General features: G+C 45.0%; 1 protein-coding gene and 1 long non-coding RNA gene across 3 annotated transcripts in view; one reads left to right on the top strand and one right to left on the bottom strand.

Moving 5' to 3' along the window:
• The window catches only part of RNF216 (ring finger protein 216), a 135095-nt gene that overhangs the window by 55165 nt on the left and 59370 nt on the right, over positions 1 to 20560 (bottom strand). The gene's annotated exons all lie outside the window — the stretch shown is intronic.
• LOC116657515 lies at positions 3133 to 19197 on the top strand. The gene is made up of 2 exons (XR_004312639.1): positions 3133 to 3518; positions 18250 to 19197. It is a non-coding gene; the product is annotated as an uncharacterized LOC116657515 (long non-coding RNA).

Raw genomic sequence — 20560 nt, forward strand, 5'->3', positions numbered from 1 at the left:
GGTTCTGGTTAGAACTGTAAGCATCAATTATTTCTTAAAAAACAATGTGAGCTGGTGTTATGGACTTAATGTTCACGTCCCCATACAATTCGTACATCAAAATCCTAAAGCCCAATGTGGTGGTATTCGGAGGTGCGGCCTTTGAAGGCCATGAGGGTCGAGCTCTCCTGAAGGGGTTCATTGCTAGAAGAGCCAGCAGAACTTGTTCCTTCTGTTCTTTGTCATGTGATGCTATACAGAGAAGATGACCATCTGCAAACCCGGAAGAGAGCCCTCACAAGAACTGAATTGAAGATCCTTGATCTTAGATTTCCCAGCCTCCAGAACTGTGAGAAGTAAATGTTTGCTGTTTAAGTCAGACTATGGTAATTTGTTATAACGGCCCTCTGAGCTAAGACAACTGAGTTTGAAAAACTTATCAACAAAGTTTTCAAAGACAGTGATATTTGTGGTAAAGAAATTTTACCTACATAAGATCTTAAAAGTTAAAAGCAGAAACCCTAATTCCAACCAGATTCATTATCATGATCAACTGAATATATCTGTCAGGAATACGAGGTTTTAAGTCAAAACCCAGAAATTACAGAACAGGTAGAGTTTTCAGAAACCAAAGAAAGAATCTACTCATACCTAATTTCTGAGCAAAGATACTGTGGAAGGATTGTCATATTGACCCCAGGGATCTAAATGACATTTTGAAGTTTCTTCTAGGTCCTGAAGTCTGTGTTAAGCTCCTCTGCCCCTTGAAAGATTCTGAGGTAAGTAGGTCTCATTCCAGAGGAGAAACCCAAGTGACCCGGTCATGACATTTCAGAGAAAGCGAAGGAGAGAAATCAAATGCTCTGAACGAGGAGGAACCAAGAACAGTAAAAACTTCATCTTTCGTTCATTTCCCAAGTTCGAGGGGAGGGAGAAGATAAATGAACCTACCCACATTTTCAAGGACTTAAAGGTTAAAGGTGCTGTCTCAGAATTTTACTGATAGCCCAGAGAGAATCTCATCATATTCACTTCACATATGAGGAAACCAAGTTACTAAGAGACTGAAGGACTTGCCTAGATTACGCAGGTTATGCCCAGGATTCTCCACAGTCATACTACAATTAACTTCTTACCATACTATTTCCTCTGTTTTCTAACAGGAAGAAACAGCTGTTCTGACAATTTTACTTATGTTTGATGAAAGGTACTGGCTCTGGGAAATGCAACTATAGAGGTGATTGGAGCAGTAAATAAACACCAGAGGAATGGATTCATTCCAGGAACAAGTCTTTGTAGTCTGTGTATTGACTCTGTTCCCTGAGAAAACTTGTAACACTTATTTTAATGTCCAAAGTTTTTGCCTAATGAATTTCACTTACTTGTACACAATTACAAAGGAAGAACTGACACAACTCAAGGTCTAACAGAAGGAGGAAGCACTTCAGTTCAAATGAATAAAACGGAACTTTACTATCTAAATTGCAAGAGGTACTGCCAAATCTTCCTGGAAGAGTCGTGAAAGTAAATCTTAACAGAAGACATTCCTGCTTCAAGTCCAGAATTCCTACAGCTGGCCAGCGAGGACACCAGGCTTTCTTTTTGCTGTTAAAAGCACAGAACTGTGTAAAACTGAAAGGCATTTCTAGCAATGATTAGTCCTCTTTCAATTACTTAAAAATTTTAAATATTTTTTAATTTTTTTTGGGGGGGTAATTAGGTTTATTTGTTTATTTTTAAACAAGGTACTAGGGATTGAACTTAGGACCCCATACACGCTAAGCCATTCACTACACCACTTGAGTTATACCCTCCCCTCTTCGATTATTTTTATATTGACAGAAAAAGTACAGCAAAAAGCTATAAAAAGTACAGGTAGACGGTAAATAAAGTAGGGTGAAAACGGTTCCTAATATGACATATTCACATACCCAGAAACTACGAAGAATGAGAAAGAGCTACTGACTGGTTCTTTCAGACAGACTGAACGTCAGGGAGAAAAGTGCTGAACTAAAACCCAGATTTCTATCCTGGAGCAGTTGTTGTTTTTTAAATGTCTATGGACACCAGTGAAAGAAAAAAAAATGTACATGCTGAGAAATACAAAACAGTGTAAGAGTAACAGCCTTTCTTTAGCTGTCTGTGTTTCATTCGAGGAAAAAATGCACATATTAAACAGATAAATCCTTTACATTTATACAAAAGGACATAAAAGCTCACACTGCACACGTTTTACCTTGCTTTTTGCACTCCACAGTGCACTTCTTGGAGAGATTTCCTAATCAGTACTTATAAGTCTATCTTACTTTTTTGGGAATGGATTATGCAAAATTTTGGTGGTGACTGACTCTTCCTAGCATTGGGCCAATTCTCAATTTATTTATCTCACTTTCTTTTTTTTTTAAATCTCACTTTCTTATCAACAAAAGTTACACTTGATACATTATGACTCAGGCTCCTAACTGCAGATCACTGAGCCTTTCAAAGTAAAATTTTAAGAGACCCTGAATTCAAATGCTGATTCAGTGACAACAGAAAAACAAACAAAAAACATTCAAAGAACTGCATAGAGGAAATAACCCTTTTTCTCAAGTAGCTCCGGGGTATATATGATTCTGCTGTGGTTCTGTCCCTCACGGAAGAACAAAGTCAAGATCTCAGGGCAAAATGAGTTCCTAGGATTCAGGACCAGCATCGTGGGATGTGCCCACATGTGGAGAGCTGGGAACGCAGGAGCTGGAAGGGGTGCCTGCCCCCACGTGGCCCGCCTCAGCATTTTGCTGGTGTGTGAGAGATGGGAACAGTGACAGGATTTACTTTCAGTTCTGAGAACCATGACTCATCCCTACATTCTAAAAAGAAGGAAAGAAAAAGAGAGGCAGGCCACAGGGCAGGGAACACAGAAGCCCACATCCTTTCAGCTGCACGTGATTAGTAACTCCTCACTTTGTGAAGCTGTTTCCTTCCAAGAAAAATAAAAGCTTTGGGTCCTCTCAAGATGTTTTTTCCTGCTTTTCAACAATTAAAAATCTATTATTTCAAAGTACTTTTTCTTTTCTGCTGGGCTCAGGGTTGTAATCCCATGACAGCACACCTGAGTGAAACAATCTAGATATTGAGACAGGAGGAAACGGGGGCAGGGCACAAGTACTGAGGACAGGACAAACTGGTTAGAACCAAGATGGCAGGAGGCTGACTTCCAGGAGACCTTGAGCCTCATGGCACACCCATAGGTGCCAAGACAGTTCCTAGGTTGACCATAAAAGGTTAAAAAGTAGGTGGGGCCCGATTCCTGGAAATCCCTGCCCCTTCCCCAAAGCAGTTGGAATAATCCTCCTACTCATTAGTTGAGGCCATAAAACCTAACAGCTCTGCACCCCATGGTCACTCTCTTGCCTTCTGCAACGGTCCGCACTGTCTATGGAGTGTGTATCTCTCTAAATAAACTTGCTTTCACTTTACTATCCCTTGCTCTTGAAGTCTTTCCTGAGTGAGGCAAGAACCTATTCTCCAATATCTGTGGCACAGACAGCCAGGAGGTAAGTCTCAGCCTCTCGCCTCCCTTGTGCTTGAGGCCCATCTCTGCCTGTCTCTCTCACGCCCACACACCTCTGCATACCTAGCTTACTCTTTACCTTTGCACCTTACTCTACTGGAAGTGGCGGAAAGAAATCTGTTGGGAGTTTCCCAACCTTGTGGTTGGGTCTTGCGTTTCTCGTTGTTGCATACATGCGGTAATTGTTAGAAGGCATTACCAGCCATTCTCACAGGTGGCTAGGGACCTGCAAGAGAGCTCACACCAGGACTAATGCCACCGAGATCCCTTGGGGAGCTTCCTCATGCCACCAGTGGCCTATAGGCGTACCTGGGTGTTGGGAGAGGGGCCCGTTCTGTGCCATGTGATTGGGGCCATCATATCTAGGCCACCATTTTGTCTGGGCCACCATCTTTTGTCCCCACATGGTGTCCTGGCATCCAGCCTGCCCCCTTCATGTATCTGGGTCTATCCATGCCCCACCCTCACCTCACCCTGTCGGGGCAGGACAGCTCAAGTCAGCTGGCACCAAAGGTTGAGCACATGGCCACACCCTGGGGATACAAGTCCCAGCAGTGACCGAATCCATCACTGCTGTGCTTGCCTTCTTGGGGTTGCATGGCTGGCGGTATCCTCGCAGGGGTGCCAGGTCCTCCATTCCCCTAAGTGCATACACAGTGCCTCTACCTTGCACCACCATACTCACCCCTGCATCCAGCCCCGTGCCCGCATGTGGGGGGAGGGGTGCACTGTGGCCCAGGGCACTGCCTATGAAAGGGAAGAGAGAAGCTTTTATATACACCACCTCCACTTAATGGCCAGTGCCTGTTTTCAGAAACTTACCACCTTTTCAGAGAAGGGAAGCTGGGACCTAAACAAGTCCTGGGACTATTGAAGATGTCCATTCCAGGGGAATATGGCCTGGAACATAAGGATTAATCATTGGCCATAGAATGCCTTCAGGAAGGTCATTCATCTTGGGTACTGCAGACTCAGGAGAGGACACAGGACCCCAGGACTGGGGTCGCTAGGGTTTACCATGTGGCAGGGTTGGTACCCCAACATTGGATTAGGTGGGCGGGATGTCTGGAACCAGTCCTGCCTTATGGAGTCCCCACAGGATAGTCCCTGCGGGATGCTGGAGGTCACTAGGGTTTGCCATGTGCTCAGTGATTTCCCTGGACCCTTGTCCTCCCCCCGAATCCTACACAATAATGGGGATCAACAGAAGGCTAAAACCAAGTAATTCACTACCCCCTCTTTCCCTTAGGTGCCTGCTAGAGAATTTTACTTCTGCACGAACTTCTGTTCATGCCTGAGTATCCTGTACCCTTGTTGGGAAGGGACTTGATCACTAAATTCCAGACAATAGTTCAACTCAGAGACCCTTAATGGGGAAGGAACCCACCAAGCAAAACGACTGCTCTTGGCTATGGGAGCCTGCCTCAGTCCCAAGCCAGGGAAGGTCTCCCATCCACCCCGTATTTCTCAAGTGAACCCCGCTGTCTAGGACACTGAGGTCCCTGCAGAGCTACCTTTAGAAATGAGACCACCTAGGCTACAGGCAAGCCTCTTTACATCAAAGGCTGAACAGAGGTCCATAATTAGAGAATTTCTCAAACCCAAGAAGGATCTTCAAAGTGTTTCAAATCTAGTCTTTATAGGACCAGAGGTGTGGTTCCAGAAATAATCTGAAGCCCACCAATCCTTTCACCACTCCCCCAAACTCTCCTACTTAAGAAACTTGTGCATATCGAAAGCCCCTTTTTCTGGCTTTAAGGGAACAGAGTCATCCTAGAAGGAATTTTCCTTTCTCAAGATGTTGAGATGTCAATTTTCTCAGGACAGGTCTTCTCCAGGAGCCATTATCTCGTCATCTTTTTACAGGGGGAGGGTATAGCTCAGTGGTAGAGCTCATGCTTAGCATGCACGAGGTTCTGCGTTCAATCCCCAGTACCTCCTCTAAAAATAAATAAATAAGCAACCTAATTACCTTCCCCCTTAAAGAAAATACAAATTTCAAGAAAGGGGGTAAGCAATTTGGAACTTGACTTGTTAAGGATAAACAGAAACCTTATATCTTAGTCATCTGGATAGGTGACTTTGATTTGTTCCATCTGCCAGAAACCCAATTTGAATCCAACCTCTTGTAACTGATGAGTCTTACATTATTGTGCCTGATTCATGACTAAAATTTTGGAATGGGAACTATGAGGTCTCTGTGTTTGTGTGTTTGTACGTATCTGTATGTGTGCTGTAGATATGGGGCACTGCCAAAATTAATTTATAAAAGAGCACTATTTAATTGGCTAAAGAAAATTAAGCGCTTATGTCAATATTTCAGAAATATAAAAGAGACTGGCCAAAATTAATTTCAGGTCCATGTGAGCTGGCAAATATTCAGTACTGAATCGATATCTGGTATTGAAGCTAGCTTAAGCTTGCTGGTCTGATTAATACAGACATGTCTTTAGAGTCATCAATGTTAAGTATAATACTTCTGTTGTACTTAGGAAAGAAAGTAAAATTAAAGCTAGTAAATGAATAAGGGAAACATTTCAGGATGCCAGAAAGTAAGATGTGTGTTTTCTGTAAAAGAACACATAAGGAATGGAACTGCATTTTGTTAAAGGAGAAGAAAGTAAATTTTGTCCTAAAGCTGGTTGCTTCTGAATGGAAAAGAAAATAAGGAACAAAATAATATGGATACAGAAAGTTGTGAGTGGAAGAGGAACCCTGACGCATCTCAGAGAAATAGTAAATTAACTAGGATTATTTGGTACGTTAAATGTAATCAGACACAATTCTGATGATTGTAACCAAGTTTCTCCATCGATTACACGATAATCAGAATCAAGTGTTAACCGTGCCTTTTTAAGCCTTTTGTCACTTACAGACAGCTACTGTTGTATTCTGGTGCTGTTGCAAAAGTGCTTCATCTAAAGGAAAATTCATAGGAAGGCTATGGAAGTGGTTACTATATTTCACATCAAGATGATGGCTATGCAAGGATTCCAGCCCATACCGCCCACTGACTCAAAACAAGAAGGTGTCCTGTCCTTGGGACCCTAGATCAGGCATCCAGAGACTTTTACTCCCTGATAGGCAAGGTCAACATCCCTCCTAAGTCCTCAAGTAACTACAGAAGATGGATTGTGGCCCCTCTGCTCCCCATAAGATTATGGAGTAAAATCTTTGAGGAGGGGAATGAGACAGGAGGAAACGGGGCAGGGCACAAACACTGAAGGAATGACACAGCAACTGAGGACAGGACAAACTGGTTAGAATCACAAAGGTGGAAGATTTGATTTCCAGTAGACCTTGAGCCTCATGGCACACCCATAGGTGCCAAGACAGTTCCTAGGTTGACCATAAAAGGTCAAAAAGTAGGTGGGGCCTGATTCCTGGAAATCCCTGCCCCTTCCCCAAAGCAGTTGGAATAATCCTCCTACTCATTAGTTGAGTCCATAAAACCGAACAGCTCCGCACCTCATGGTCACTCTCGCCTTCTGCGACGGCCCGCACTCTGTCTATGGAGTGTGTATCTCTCTAAATAAACTTGCTATCTACGCCTTGCTTTTGAAGTCTTTCCTGCAAGAGGCAAGATCCCACTCTCTGCCAATAATGTGAAGAGTTCAAGAGAATGGCGTGTGAGAACAGGCAACCCACGTTTGCAGAGTTCAATTGTATTACAGTTTACTCACATCTTTAAAGTCTCTTTCTACTTCCTGTTCCTCTAGAAGACGTGGTCAGTGTTCCTCAGGAGCTGAGCAGGCTCTGGTTAAGGATCAGTTTGCTAAGGTTCCCCAGGTAACATTAAAGGCCTGAGATTTATCAATGGCTATGGCAGAATGAAATTCTCTCCCTGAAGCAGACTTGAGAAGAGGTGCTGCCCTCCCCGCTCACAGAAACCACCACATTAGCTCAGGTTGGCGCATCAGCTGAACAAGCCCCCACAACAAGCCCTCCACGTAAGCAGGGCTGGTGTTACCAGCCCCTTCCACAGGGGAGGAAGTGCCCTGCCTGGTCACACACAGAGTTAAGACCAGGCCCCTTCTCTGCCACCCAATACTTTGTACATTAGGTAAGTGCATGTGCTCATTCTGCCGAGCTTACGTCTTCTCACAGCACAAACGTGTACATGTAAAACCTTCACACTCGCCACGGAGTTGGGATTTGGGGGCTGGTGGAGACTTAACTCAGGTAAGAAGACTCAGACCTGGAGGTGAAGGGCTGATCCCAGCACACAGTGGAGGGAGGGCGGAAGCTGGTTCTCCGCATTCTCCCTGCCCCACCTCTCTGCCACTTTAACGCAGTCTCCAGCTCACACAGCCAGCGCAAAGAGCCTGTTTTCAAAAGGGTTGTTCTGCCGTAATAAGAGTTCTGGATGTTTTTAAGTTCTGATAGAAACGAACTCCCTTCTCTAACCCCGTGCACAGAGAGCATCCTCCCTCCTGCCAACAGGGTCTCTGCTGGGTCAGCTTATGGTGAAGACCCACCTCTACCCTGAACAAACAGAGCACAGACACCAAGCAATTTCACCTGACAGCAGTATTTTATTGTTATGACACCATCTTTTTGACCCACTTTACTCCCTGCTCCTTACTTCTTGGTTATAAGCAGTAATTAGTAATGTCAGCGTTCTGGCTGGATTGCTCCAGACCCATTAATAATGCAGGAGCAGGAACAGGATGAATGCATAAGTGCACAACTGAGGTTTCAAGGTTAAAAGCAGTAATGGGGGGGGAGGCAGATGGTGTTGGTAGAAGAAAGCGTGTGGGTGTGTGGGTGTGTGTGTGAGACAGGGGGAGAGGAGGGAGGAAGAAGGAGCGTGGGGAGAGGAGGTGACAGGGAATTAGTTTTAAATTTCGTTTTTAAAATGTCCAGCTTCCCTTTAGAAGCAATACGTATGGTGAACCACAACCGGTCAGTGTCCTGAATCAAGCTGAACATAACTTCTTTCTTCTGGAGTGGACACACCCCTCTGGCCAAGTGGTGGGGAGGATGTCAGTGTTAAGTCTCCAGCATTGAAGAGTTACTAGTGAATGAAACTGAGATCAGAGGAAACTATCAGTATCCTTCAAACATATTTTTGGTGTTTTAAATGACTTATAAAAGGCAATGCCTGCTTATTCAGCAGAACTGGTACCTTCCCACTTAAGCTTTTACAGGAAAGTCAAGACAAGTGATGCAGAACAGGTCATGGTTTGGCAGCCAGGCACTCATTTAATGCAAGAGGCAGAAGACTATGTTGTAACAACTGCTTCCCCATCTTTGCAAATCTCCACCTCACCTTGTTTCCAAGGGGGCATTTCAAAAGGTACAGTATCCAACATTCCTACATGGAGCTTTGTATTAGAACTGAATGACAGCCAATAAGCCTGTAAACTGGGCCTGGGAAAGGATTAGTATGGCTATTTGAAAAATATTTGCTTGGGAGATGAGGTGGGGGGTTCTGAAGTAAGGCCAACCGCCATCCATACTCTCGAGCTGTTTCTATCTACATCACCTTCTAAGCACAGACCACCTTTCACTTGTCTCTTGTGTACCCAAAGTGAACTGTGTTACATACTAGGAAAGTAACAACTTTATCTGCTGGTTTCACAACCAAACCCAGACATTTTAAAAGCTGGTCACAGCAACGCCTGGGTGAATCAGAACCCATCCTTCCTTGTTAGTCAGGAATGGTCTCTGTGAGAAAAGGGAGCAGTTGAAAGCCATCCTGGATCATAGTTGCTGAAAGCTCTATTTACTCCCATGGGGCTCTGACCTCTGGGCCAAGGTACTGTCACTGGCTGCATACGGTCTGGGGTGCTGGAGACGGGCTCCTACAGAAAGGCCAGAGAGAAGAAAGGCAGAACCGCCAGAGGCCTAGCTCTTTCCACTTGCCACAAAATTCCATCATGTCACCTACAACCTGAGGCAAAGCATTCCTTTTGAGGGTGGTAAAGTCAGCCCTCACAAGGATCCTGGAGAAATGTCTAAGGGCTTGAAAATACATGAGCATATTTTAAAAATCACGTCCATCATTCTTTTCAAGTTCCCTAAAAACAAAAAATATTCTTTGTTTGAAAAGTTCAGAGATGACTGGGTTGATGAAAATGGGTGCAATTACTTTTTTAATTAGAAAAGTAATACACACACACTACTCTCCCCTCCCCTCTTACCCTCAGAGAAGGCCCCCCCCAAAGCAATTCCTTGCAACCATTTTCTTATCTGTCCTTCCACACAGATTTATGTCCGTGTCAGCATATGTCTCCTCCTCCCATACCAGACCCAAATGCAAGCATACAATACCCAGAGTTCTACATCTTGCTTTTTTTTTTTTTCCTTAAACTTAATACATCTTGGAGGTAGCTCCAGATTGGCACAACTGGACCCATGTGATTCTTCTCAATGCTACAGTGTGCTGACTCATGAGTCAAATCTGGTCTGCTGTCTCTTTTTGTAAATGCAGTCTTAACTGGATCACAGCCATGTTCATTTGTTCACTTCACGTACTGTCTACAGTTACTTCCAAGCTACAAAGACAAAGCTGAGCAGCTGTGGCATGGTCCAAAAAGCCCAAGATACTATCTTGCCCTTTATAAGAAAGTTTGCTGACACCTGGTGTATGCCACTGTATGGATGTACGTATTTAATCTGTTCCCTGTTGGTGAACATTCAAGTGGAAATGGGTATCCTCAGGAATAAAATATAAACTGTAAATGTTGAGAGGCACTAAGAAGGATGAGGAGGAAAGCCCAGGAATCAGCTGGAAGAAGCTAGCATGAAGAAGCAGGCTTAAAGAGGGAACTTCAGGGCAAGCTACAACCTCCCAAAGTGTCACTTCCTCTTTTTAGAGGAAGTAAGAGGCGAACTGTAAGTCTTTTGATAAAAGGAAATTCCCCTTTGCTGTATCAAAGCTACTCTCCGTGTTTGTGTTTTTCTAAGTTAGGCAAGGCTGCCTGCAGCATACTGTGACCAAATTAGGAAGCGCAGGCTGATGTCTCTGAGCTGGTCACCGCATGGCCAGGACGCCCAGGCATGTGTAGACAGTGACGGATGGGGAAGGAGAAACTCGGTCCAACAAACACAACTTGCTTGAGAAATCAGCCTTATAAAAATTTCACTTATAAGAATAATTTTTCTGGGAGATGAAATTCACTTCCTGCTTCTGACAGAAAACAAGGGCTTCCAAAGTTTCCACAAGGAAAAAACGTGTGAGGTACAGAGTGGAATGAACGCTCTGGGGCACTGTTCTGCTTATTCCAAGGGCACTAAACGTCTTGAGAAACACCAAGGGAAAATACACCAATTAGCTCTTTGACAGATTAATAAGCTACTCAGTTTTACACTATTGAGAAAAAAAGAACTTAGAAAGGTCATACTAAAAAAGAACTGTGTAAATTTCCATTTGAAAACTGACTATCCAACTGCTTTATTTGCTGGAACAGTAAGGTTTTAAACTTAGTCTTAAAGTTTCCAAGAGGTCGAGGAACGTGGTACTGAATCCTTCACACTGAGCTGGTTTCTGCCATTTCTGCTCAGTGATATTCTCCTTCAGGAATGACTTCTGAGTTAACTTTTGATTCTGAGCCAGTGAGCTCAGAACCTACTCTGACCACCAGCACTATCTGAGTAATACAATTTAACCTTGAGAATCCTTGCTTTCCTCCCAAACTTCCAGATCAGCAAGATTTTTGGACATGATTTTTATTCCCTTCGGAATGTGTTCAGTTCAGTTCCAGCATTCACTATGAAGTCAAATGTGTAGTTAGACATAAAGTAAGTTTAAATGACAAAACAAATCTCAGTTCTTTACAGGGAAATCTTCAGGGGAGCCAGGCAAAAAGACTTGGGCACTGTTCTTGGCTCAGTCTGAGAACCTGCTCTCCCCAGGGCGGCAGCCACTGCCCGCAGAGAAGGCAGAGGCCCAGAGCAGCAGTGTGCGTGGGGGGCCGTGTTCTGGCGTGGACTTCTAAAGAAACAGTGCTCTCTGCGCTGCTGTTCAGTCTGTGCGGAGCTGGTATCCTGGTTCTTTTGCCAGGCTGCATGGGGCAGAAAATCTGCAGCCACTATCTCCAAAGCGCTCTTATATGTTGTCAAAATTGCTAAGCGTCTGCCTTCTACCTACTCCTTTATTGACTTTGCATATTGATTTACAGTTGTCCAAAGGACCCATGAATTTTACAGGTAACACTACAAAGTTTGAAAAGATAATTTCCCAAAGACCCTGGCTGACTGACACACAAACCCACCAATTAAGAACTGTGTTTCTATTAGTCAAGATTTCTGTGACTCACCTTTAACTGAGCCAAACTGTACATGAATGGACCACGAGGACATACACAGGTTAGAGAGCTATCCTTGAACCCAAAGTCCATACATAGCTGACAGACAGAAGTTGGCTAGTCTCCCCAAGCTGTATGAACCTGGCACTTAACCCCTTTCTTCATCTGCACAGTGAAAGACAGTGAAGGTGTCTGGGCTTTGGTTTCCTCCAAATTCCCTTATAAACCAGCACCTACAATTACAGAGAGAACCAAATGCCAATAACATGTAACCAGCTGGGCAGGCTCAGTGCAGTTCCCTGTAACAGGGTTTGAACTACACACTCGTGTGTGCTTTTTGACCGTACCCAGCCTGTCTGACCTCACACTACAGTTACCTGCCACACCTTCCCTGCCCTGCTCTCTCCGCCCGAGGCTGCCGCTCGCAGCCGGGCCTAAGCGGCGATGTGGGCTCGGCAGTGCGCTGCCGCACCTACTGTGACGCGTCCCTCTCCCCGGCTTGTCTTCTGCTTTCTAACTGCAGTGCAGAAGGCACCAGAGCTCCACATGAGCTTCGTTGCCCTTTTATGGTAGAAAAATGAATTGCCTGCCCAGCAGTGGAGCTGAGAGAGATGACAGAACGGAAAGTTGTCATTTGTTGTGGTTTTGGCAGCAAAAGCGTGCTCTCCCCTCAGCCACCCTTGGATGGACAGTACACACCAGGCATTCAGCGAGGGAAAAGCAGAACCTCAGCCAGACTGCCCCAATGCATTCCTCCTTTGCCTGGCCTGCAGAGGGATGTGTTCATTTATGAACAGCACCAAGCCTCATTTTTGTGGAAATGTACCTTTTACAAAACAAGGCATAAAAAGGCTGTCTGTGTTCTGTTGGAAGATTTAAGCAGAGGTGCCCCAGAAAACATGGTTCCAATCAGATTGCATCCAAGGAATAGACTTCATTTTCTTGCATAACGAGGATGTTGGACTGGAGCTGGGCAGGGAGGTGACCTCACTCTGAAGTAAACACTGCAGCCCAGCCCAGCCTTGGTCCCTGACTCCTGTATGGCTCAGAGGGACAGGAGGGTAGCCACATACGCCAGATAAATGCATCCCCTGGGAAAACACAATAGCTAAGTCCTTGTGGTAATAAACAGCAGTTGGTACCACGGGGCCTTAAATGGTTTGCATTTCTGTCAGGAGGCCCAGAGAAAAAAAGAGGCCTCCCAGCAGCTGGCAAAGCATGTTGTGAAAGGAAAATTCGGCAATTCTCTGTATGCACATCAGAGTTAGGGAAATTAAGTTGATCTGAGTGAGAAATTAAGCTTAATCCAACATGCTTTTGGCTGGAAAACAAGTCTTTTTAAATGTGTGGGGGAAAAACTTTGATGGTTACATGGTTTCTTCCATGTTTAAAAAGCACCCAAGGACTAAGAAAAACAAACAAGCTGGCACGGAACTGCAGCAAAGCAGCAGTTACTAAAGGAAGTGCCCGGTCTCCTCTCCTCTCATTTTCTGGGCTCCCTGCACACAATACTTTCCCTCCCTGCTCCCTCCTGTCAGGGCGGTGCTCTGGGAAAGACCCCAGGGAAGGGGGGAGCAACACCTGGGGCAGCCTCTGGGACACTCGTGCACAGGCGGTGTCCACGGCTGGCCTGGGGCTGGCCGCCTCTACCATCGCTGCTCACTGCTGCCACCTCTCCCCTGCAGCCCCCCAATCAGCCCTCAATCCGATCCCACTGAGGCCTTTGGGAGAAGGGAAAAGAATCACTGCAGGTACCGAGGCACTGGATGAACGGGTGTTCGGACTGGAGGACTTGTTAACTGAGCACTACAGGAGCACTGAGTTCCCAGATCTTGGGTCACAGGTTACTAAAAACAACCTGTTAAGATAACTAAACTGACGAGATTTCCAGGTCCCCTAACATTCTGTACCTAATCTCTCCCCAACCCCAATCCCATTTGTGGCTCTAAATGTCCACCTTCCTTGCGCTTTGATCACATTCTCACTATCAGGCCTGCCAACTACTCCCTGGGGTGTCCGGAATTAGAGTCACTTCTTATTCTGCTTTGCAAAGCCCTCTTCAACCTGGGGTCTATCTATCTTTCTAGTCCCACTTCCTCCTGCTCTGCCACACTTGTCTACTGGCTGACCCCTCACACAGCTTTGCTCGTGTCAGAGCAGCAGCTCCCCATCTTTATCCATTAGGTCCCAGGCAGGCCAAGAAGCTGCCTTTTCATGAAGTATTCCCTGATTGTGCCAAATCCAAGTCCCTGTCCTCTCTTCCAACTCCCCGCAGCAGTCATCGTCACCGTCTCACTATTCCACTGTCTTCACAGGAGTTAGCCTCCCCTGCTCCGTTTCCATCTCCTCATGCACAGCAGCGCTCAAGACGTATCTGCTGAATGAATGACAATATACCAACCAAAGCAGTGACGTCCTACCTGTCTTGGTACAAGCCTCTGCTGAGGGAGCAGCTAATGAACTTGCTCAGAGAACAGGGAAGAAACGGCAGGGAGGATAAGGGGCAAGACCCTCATCAGCTGCTTCTGCAAAATGGCCAGACAAAGGTTTTTAGGAAGGATGAGTCCAGAGCAAGAGGCAGAAAGGGAAGGACCTGCATGGCAGGCCAGGCTGCGGTAGGAAGGGTTCAGGGGCAATGGTGCCGCTGGAAGAAAGACCCCAGCCAGGAGAGAGGTTAGGTCAGAGTGAGCCCTGGCCTTGGAGGGGAAAAGGAGGGCTTTATAGGAAGCAAGAGGGCCTTGGAGGTAAGAAGGTTGTGGTAACAGGACAGGCAACAAAAGACGTTTTTAGCACCAAAATATGACAGAAGAGGGGAGAGGAAGGCAGAATGACAAGCCACTGTCAAAGACGAGCCAAAAAAAACCCTGATCTGTCTCACTCTCTCTGGGCTAGAATCTGGACCAGCTTCTCAGACGCAGGCAGCTTTTGAAACTTAAAATGCTTTTCATATATGTTTCTGATGGGAAATAAAACTGAGAAGTGCTTTTATGAGGCTACAGGGATTTGATCTGAGAAATTCTCTTAGCCTACTTCTCTTTTGAAAACCAAATGCCAATGCCAGTTTGAAAATCCTCAGCATTCTAGAAATGAGAGACTCTGGACTGGAAGGACACTCAAAAGGTCATCTGGTCTCTCTCAGCCTCAAGCCTGGACTGCATGCTGCGTCTTCCCAGAAGAAGGAAAATCTGTTTTGTAAATAAGTCCTTTTGTGCCTTTTTTTTTTTTCAGACTCCATGTATGAGTGGTATCATATAGTATTTTTCAATTAAAAAGAAAAAAAGATTACAAATGAGAGGCTGTAGGGAAAAAAAAAGGAGGAGAATCTGCCCATGGCCACACGTAAGCCTCTGGCAGGGCTCCGCGCAGGGCCCCGGGCTCCTGGAACCCCTTTCACTGGTTACACTACGGTCTAGCGATCCTTCTTGGACTCCTTACTGGCAGGTGAAGGCTGTTTTCTCAGGGAAGCTGGAAAACAGCAGGTCACCACCACTTACAAGGAAGAAGAATCTTATACCAACAGAGAAACTTCTGACACGAAGTCTTCCCTCCTGCAGGATGACTGGCCCTTTAGTCTTCCCACAAGTAGCTGCTGACATTTTCCTGTTACGTTACAAATCCCTCATCTCCTAAAAAAGTGACTACACCGTGAAACACAACATTTGAGGGAAGGGTCTTTTCAGTTTCCAAGAATGAGATGCCCTCAAAGTAGCAAAGCAGAGTAGGTAAGAGCACAGACATAGAAAATTCAAACACATTTGGATTCCTTTTTTTTTAAATTAACTTTTTATTATGAAAAAATTTAAATATACACAAAAGTAGGTAATACAATGAACCGCATGTACTCACCACTCATGTTTAATAGTTACCAGCTCATGGCCAATCTTAGCTTCTCTAACTCTACCTATTCTCCCAACATACCTCTCCCAGTATAATCTAGAAACAAACCCCAGATTACACATCATTTCATTTGTAAATATTTCAGTTTGTATCTCCAAAAGATAAGGACTCTTAAAACCAATCCATCATACCAAAATCACACCTAAAAACACAAATAACGATAAGTAAGAAAACCCTGGATTTGATTCCTGAAGTTGCCCCCTGCAAACTGCATGTCTTTGAGTGGGTGAGGAGCAGAAAGCCCCCCAGCACCTGGTAAGAGCCCTACTGCCAGGTACCCTGACTTCTGCCTGTTTACACTATGATGACAAACTCCCACCTCAAGGAATCCTCACTGCATTTGCTCTGAGTTCCTGGCAGAGCAGCACACTCACTTTCGGTTGTGCTCCTCACGCTGAGCTCAGCGGAATGCACTTAGTTTCTCAGCATCCCTCTGAGTTACCGAGGTGATTCTGCGTCCATCTTCACAAGGGACATTAGCATGTGATGCAGACACAGGGCACACAGCTGCCATTTGGCTTCACAAGAGATGGCAGGGCTGGCTCTTCAGCCTGTTACACTGGAGACAAAGGGCAGTGGGGGCTGTGGGTCTGGGTGGCCGATCCTACTTGGAGCGAGTGGTACACGGCCTCAGATACTCGTTTCTAACTGTGGTCTGGGAGAAGGCCATGTGGCCTCTGGAGACCAGAGAGGTGACAGAGGCCCTTCTCATTCTCTGTATGTTTGCCTCAAATTCAGGAAGGACACCGAGGAGTAAAAGGCCATTTACATTTCTCAGCCACCACACAGCAATTGGAAAATGACCTTGAATTCAACAGTAAACACAAGAAATTCCATCCAGTGGCAGCTTTAGCCTAGGCTTCACTCCGATTTTGCCTGATGCTCTGAACATACCTTTTTTCTCCTGCTTCCCTTGCCCACATTCCTCCTCCCTGACACAGACACCCACGGGAACACAGGGTGTTTTCATGCTTGTGTAATTACCATAGCAACAATTTCTCTTCTACCTGGGAGGCTGGAAGTCCTGCAGTACTTTGTGCTGAGAATGCAAAGAGGGGACACTATTGCTTTGCACTCCAACACACACACATGCACCACACACACACCCCTCCCTTCCTCAAGGACATCACAATGAGCATCACTAAAACAAATTAAGATGCTGACACCTAGTAACACACAATTAGTGTAAAGACAAAAAGGAGGCAAATGACTATAAAAAGACATTTTGTAGATTATCAATTCTTGAGGGATTTTTAATGTAAGATTCCTAAACACTTTGAATCAAAATGCATCTTTCCTCTGATGAGGCCACAGGCACAGAAAAACGCATTAAGTTATTTTACCAAAATTTCTAAAGGCACTAAACAAGCAATGTGTGGTTTCCAAAAAAAGAGGCACCCAAAGCTTCTGATCCCCTCATGGTCTGTGAACAGGGTTAGGCTGTGATGACTCTGATAAGCAATGGCTAATGGTGGCCAGAAAAACCATGAAAAAAGGTCAGAATTGCTATTTTAATAAAGTGCCCACAGAAACCTATTAGTCCACAGTCTTTTTAAGTACTGCAGAAAGTGTATTTTAGTAGAGACTAAAACAACAAAAGACAGACAAGGAGGTAGGTCCTTTCGCTGTAAGGACAGTAAAAGGTGAACAGCCCCAACCCCCATGCCTCCCTGATGCACGGGGGTAGGGGTGATAGTCAAGGCTCGAAGGTCAGTGCCCTCCTAGGAAGACAATTACTAGTGAATCACGGAGAAGAACCACGGATTTTCTTTTTTAATCTTCTCTTTGTGACTAATTCTGACTTCTCCAGCAAAATGTATGGTTGTTTGTGTTTCTAGGCCCTTCCTACACTCATCTCTTTGAGTTATCATTCTCTGAGATGCCAATCCTTCTGGATATGTATTAAAAAAAAAAAAAAAAACAAACGAGAAACCTGAGAGAAGGAGACACAGCAGTGTTGTGGACCAGGCAACTGAGACACAGACAGCAAACCCAAGGGCAGCCTTCTTAGACACAGCTCTCCCCAGAGCAGCATGGGGTCCTTATCTGAACCTGAACACAGTGGGCTGAAGTGAGAACATTTCTTACAGAACATATTGGTTAGCAAAAAATTTAGCTTCAAAAATCTATCTCCTTTCCCCTGGGGTATGCTAGTAAGAAATGAGTTTTTTGAGAACATGATTTGAAAAATTAAGGTAAGTGAGGAGCCCTCTTTTGGTCCCGCGATGGGACTACACATCTGTCTACTTTAGGGAACTCTGCGCTCTTGCAGTAGCAGATTTTACAAACCTGGGAGAGGTTCCCCCTTTCTAGGAATTCCTTTCTTCACCTGAGCCTGCACTGCACCTGTAGGCACGGTCAGCATCGGGCTCTGCCTTCCTCACGCAGGCAGCTGCAGTTTACTGACTGAGGAAGTACTGGGCAGTGGGGTAAGCACTGCAGCTGCATCATGTCATTTAATAACAGCCCTTCCCTCCGCTGTCGCTTTATTGAGATACAACTGACATGCCATTCACTTTTCACAATAACTCCCATGGGACAGGTACAACTGTTCTTATTTTACAGGTATAACGTGGCTCAGAGAGATGGCGTATTTACCTTAGATCACAAAGCCAAGAAGAAGAAGAGCTGAAATTAAAGCATGAGCAGGTTTAACCACAAAATCCCTGTCCTAACCACTATGCCCGACTGTCTCCTTAGCCGCACCACAATCAACAGCCATGGATTTCTTTGCTGCCTACAGCCTCACGGTATCCAGTACAGGGCTGGACCCAGAGCAGTGCACCGATGAATACTTCTCATGTAACTGGCTTCAGAAAGAACTCTCAAAACAGACAACTTACTAAAAAAGCCCAGCAAAATGACTTGTCCCAAGCAACGCTGATGTCACAGGAGAAATGCAAAGCTTCATCCTGAACTGAACAGAAAGTTCTGTCATTTGTCTCCTAGAAGGTGGCAACATTTTAACCAACTAAAGCAGCTTTACTGAGGGAGAAAAGCAGCACTGGAATGTCCTCTGGGGGCAAGATAGAGTGATGCTCATTTCCTAGGGGTGAGGGAAGTCGCACAGGCTGCTGCTCTGTCCGCAGGCCCCTCCCAAGTCCACGCTGACAGCTCAGTGTCTGGACTACCCTGGTTCTGAAATGCACTCCACCACCTGCCGAAAAGTCAGCAGTCAACTTGTGAGAGTTCCAAGGGGAGAAATGTGAGGGGCTGTGCAGCTCCGGGAGGACGCAGGCATTGACGGTGCTGCTCATGCCCACCTACCAGGCCCCTGCCTCCTCCAAGGCAGGCAGGGGGGAGAGGCAGCCTCACCATTCAACACCCGACAGCAAGGGACAAAGAATGAAATACAGGCACCACTCGGAGATGTCATGGGTTCAGTTCCAGACCACCGCAAAAAAAAAAAAAAAAAAAAACCCTGAATAGTCAATAAAGTGAGTCATGCGAATTTTTTTAGTTTCCCATTGCATACAGAAGTTAGGTTTACACTATACTGTTGTCTATTAAGTACACAATGGCATTATGTCTAAAAAAAAGTATATACCCTAATTAAAAAAAAAATTATTGCTGAAAAATGCTAACCATCACCTGAACCTTCAGCGAGTCATCTTTTTGAACTAGTAACATCAAAGATCGATGATCACAGATCATCGTAACAAATATAATAATAATGAAAAACTTTGAAATATTGTGAGCATTACCAAAACGTAACACAGAAACACAAAGTGAGCAAACGCTGTTGGAAAAACAGCAACAAAAGACTTGCTCAATGCAAGGTTGACATAAACCTTCCATTTGTTAAAAAAAAAAAAATTTCACGGTATCTGTTAAGTACAATAAAATGAGGTATGCCTTGTAAGAATATGAACTCCTTCTGTACGGTTGAGAGGAAGCAAAAATAAATGTTTTATTCATACTGGCATTTCAGTTTAACACATACATATTTTTACCTTTCCCTATTTTGGGTAGATATCTATCTGCCTTTTAAATAAATACTTCAAACAACAGCAAAGGTGGTATTTATTTGACTTTCATTGGGACGGTACAGTGGGAAGAGGTAAGCAATATTTGCCTTTTGTTACTTTTATTCTTCTTGGAAAGACACAAACACACACTCTTAACTGTAAGACCTAGTTTCTCAAAAAACAATGTTTGATGTGTTAAGATCACATAAGGAAGTGTGTATAATTATCAACTGAAGTCTTTTAAGGACTGAGAAGCCTATAATGAACAGACTCACTATGCTGTTTACTACGGGGAATTTTAAAAAGTAGAAACTGACAAAAACATTAAGACAAAAACAGAGTTAAATCCTGAAACCTTGCTCCTACAAGGCCAGATTTGCTCAGTGCTGAACGGGAGGATGGCTCACAGGGATGGCATCTGGGATCCACTCTGGGACTGTTTGTGGCAGGGAGGCCTCACTTGGGCTCTCAGTTCCACCAATTTTACCTCGGCATCCACTTCACAGAGTGGCTATTGGGACTAACAGGAGCCAAGGGCCCTGCAAGGCAACTGTCCGGCACACCTGCGTACCACTGCAGCCTGAGGTCTTAGGCTGTTCAGCCAGAAGTCTAGGGCTCTGAAGGAAGTGACTCACCTTGAGAGAGGTAGGGGCAGCTGAATCCCTGAGAAGGAATTCCCACCCCACCCCACTTCTTTTGTGGACTTGAATTATGCAGCACGGACTTCTACGCCAGTAAATGAGCCCTCGTTTGGGGACTTAAAAATACTCTTGTTACTCATAGACATTTGGTTCTTCTCAGCATTACTTCCTGAATAAAGGTCCTTCCTGATAGTGGGAACAAGAGGATCAAGCTTCATTCACATCTAGATAAATGTAAAGGCCTGTGCTCAGCACAGGAGTCAGCTG

Source organism: Camelus ferus, chromosome 18 (genome assembly GCF_009834535.1).
Source record: "Camelus ferus isolate YT-003-E chromosome 18, BCGSAC_Cfer_1.0, whole genome shotgun sequence".
Taxonomy (NCBI): domain Eukaryota; kingdom Metazoa; phylum Chordata; class Mammalia; order Artiodactyla; family Camelidae; genus Camelus; species Camelus ferus.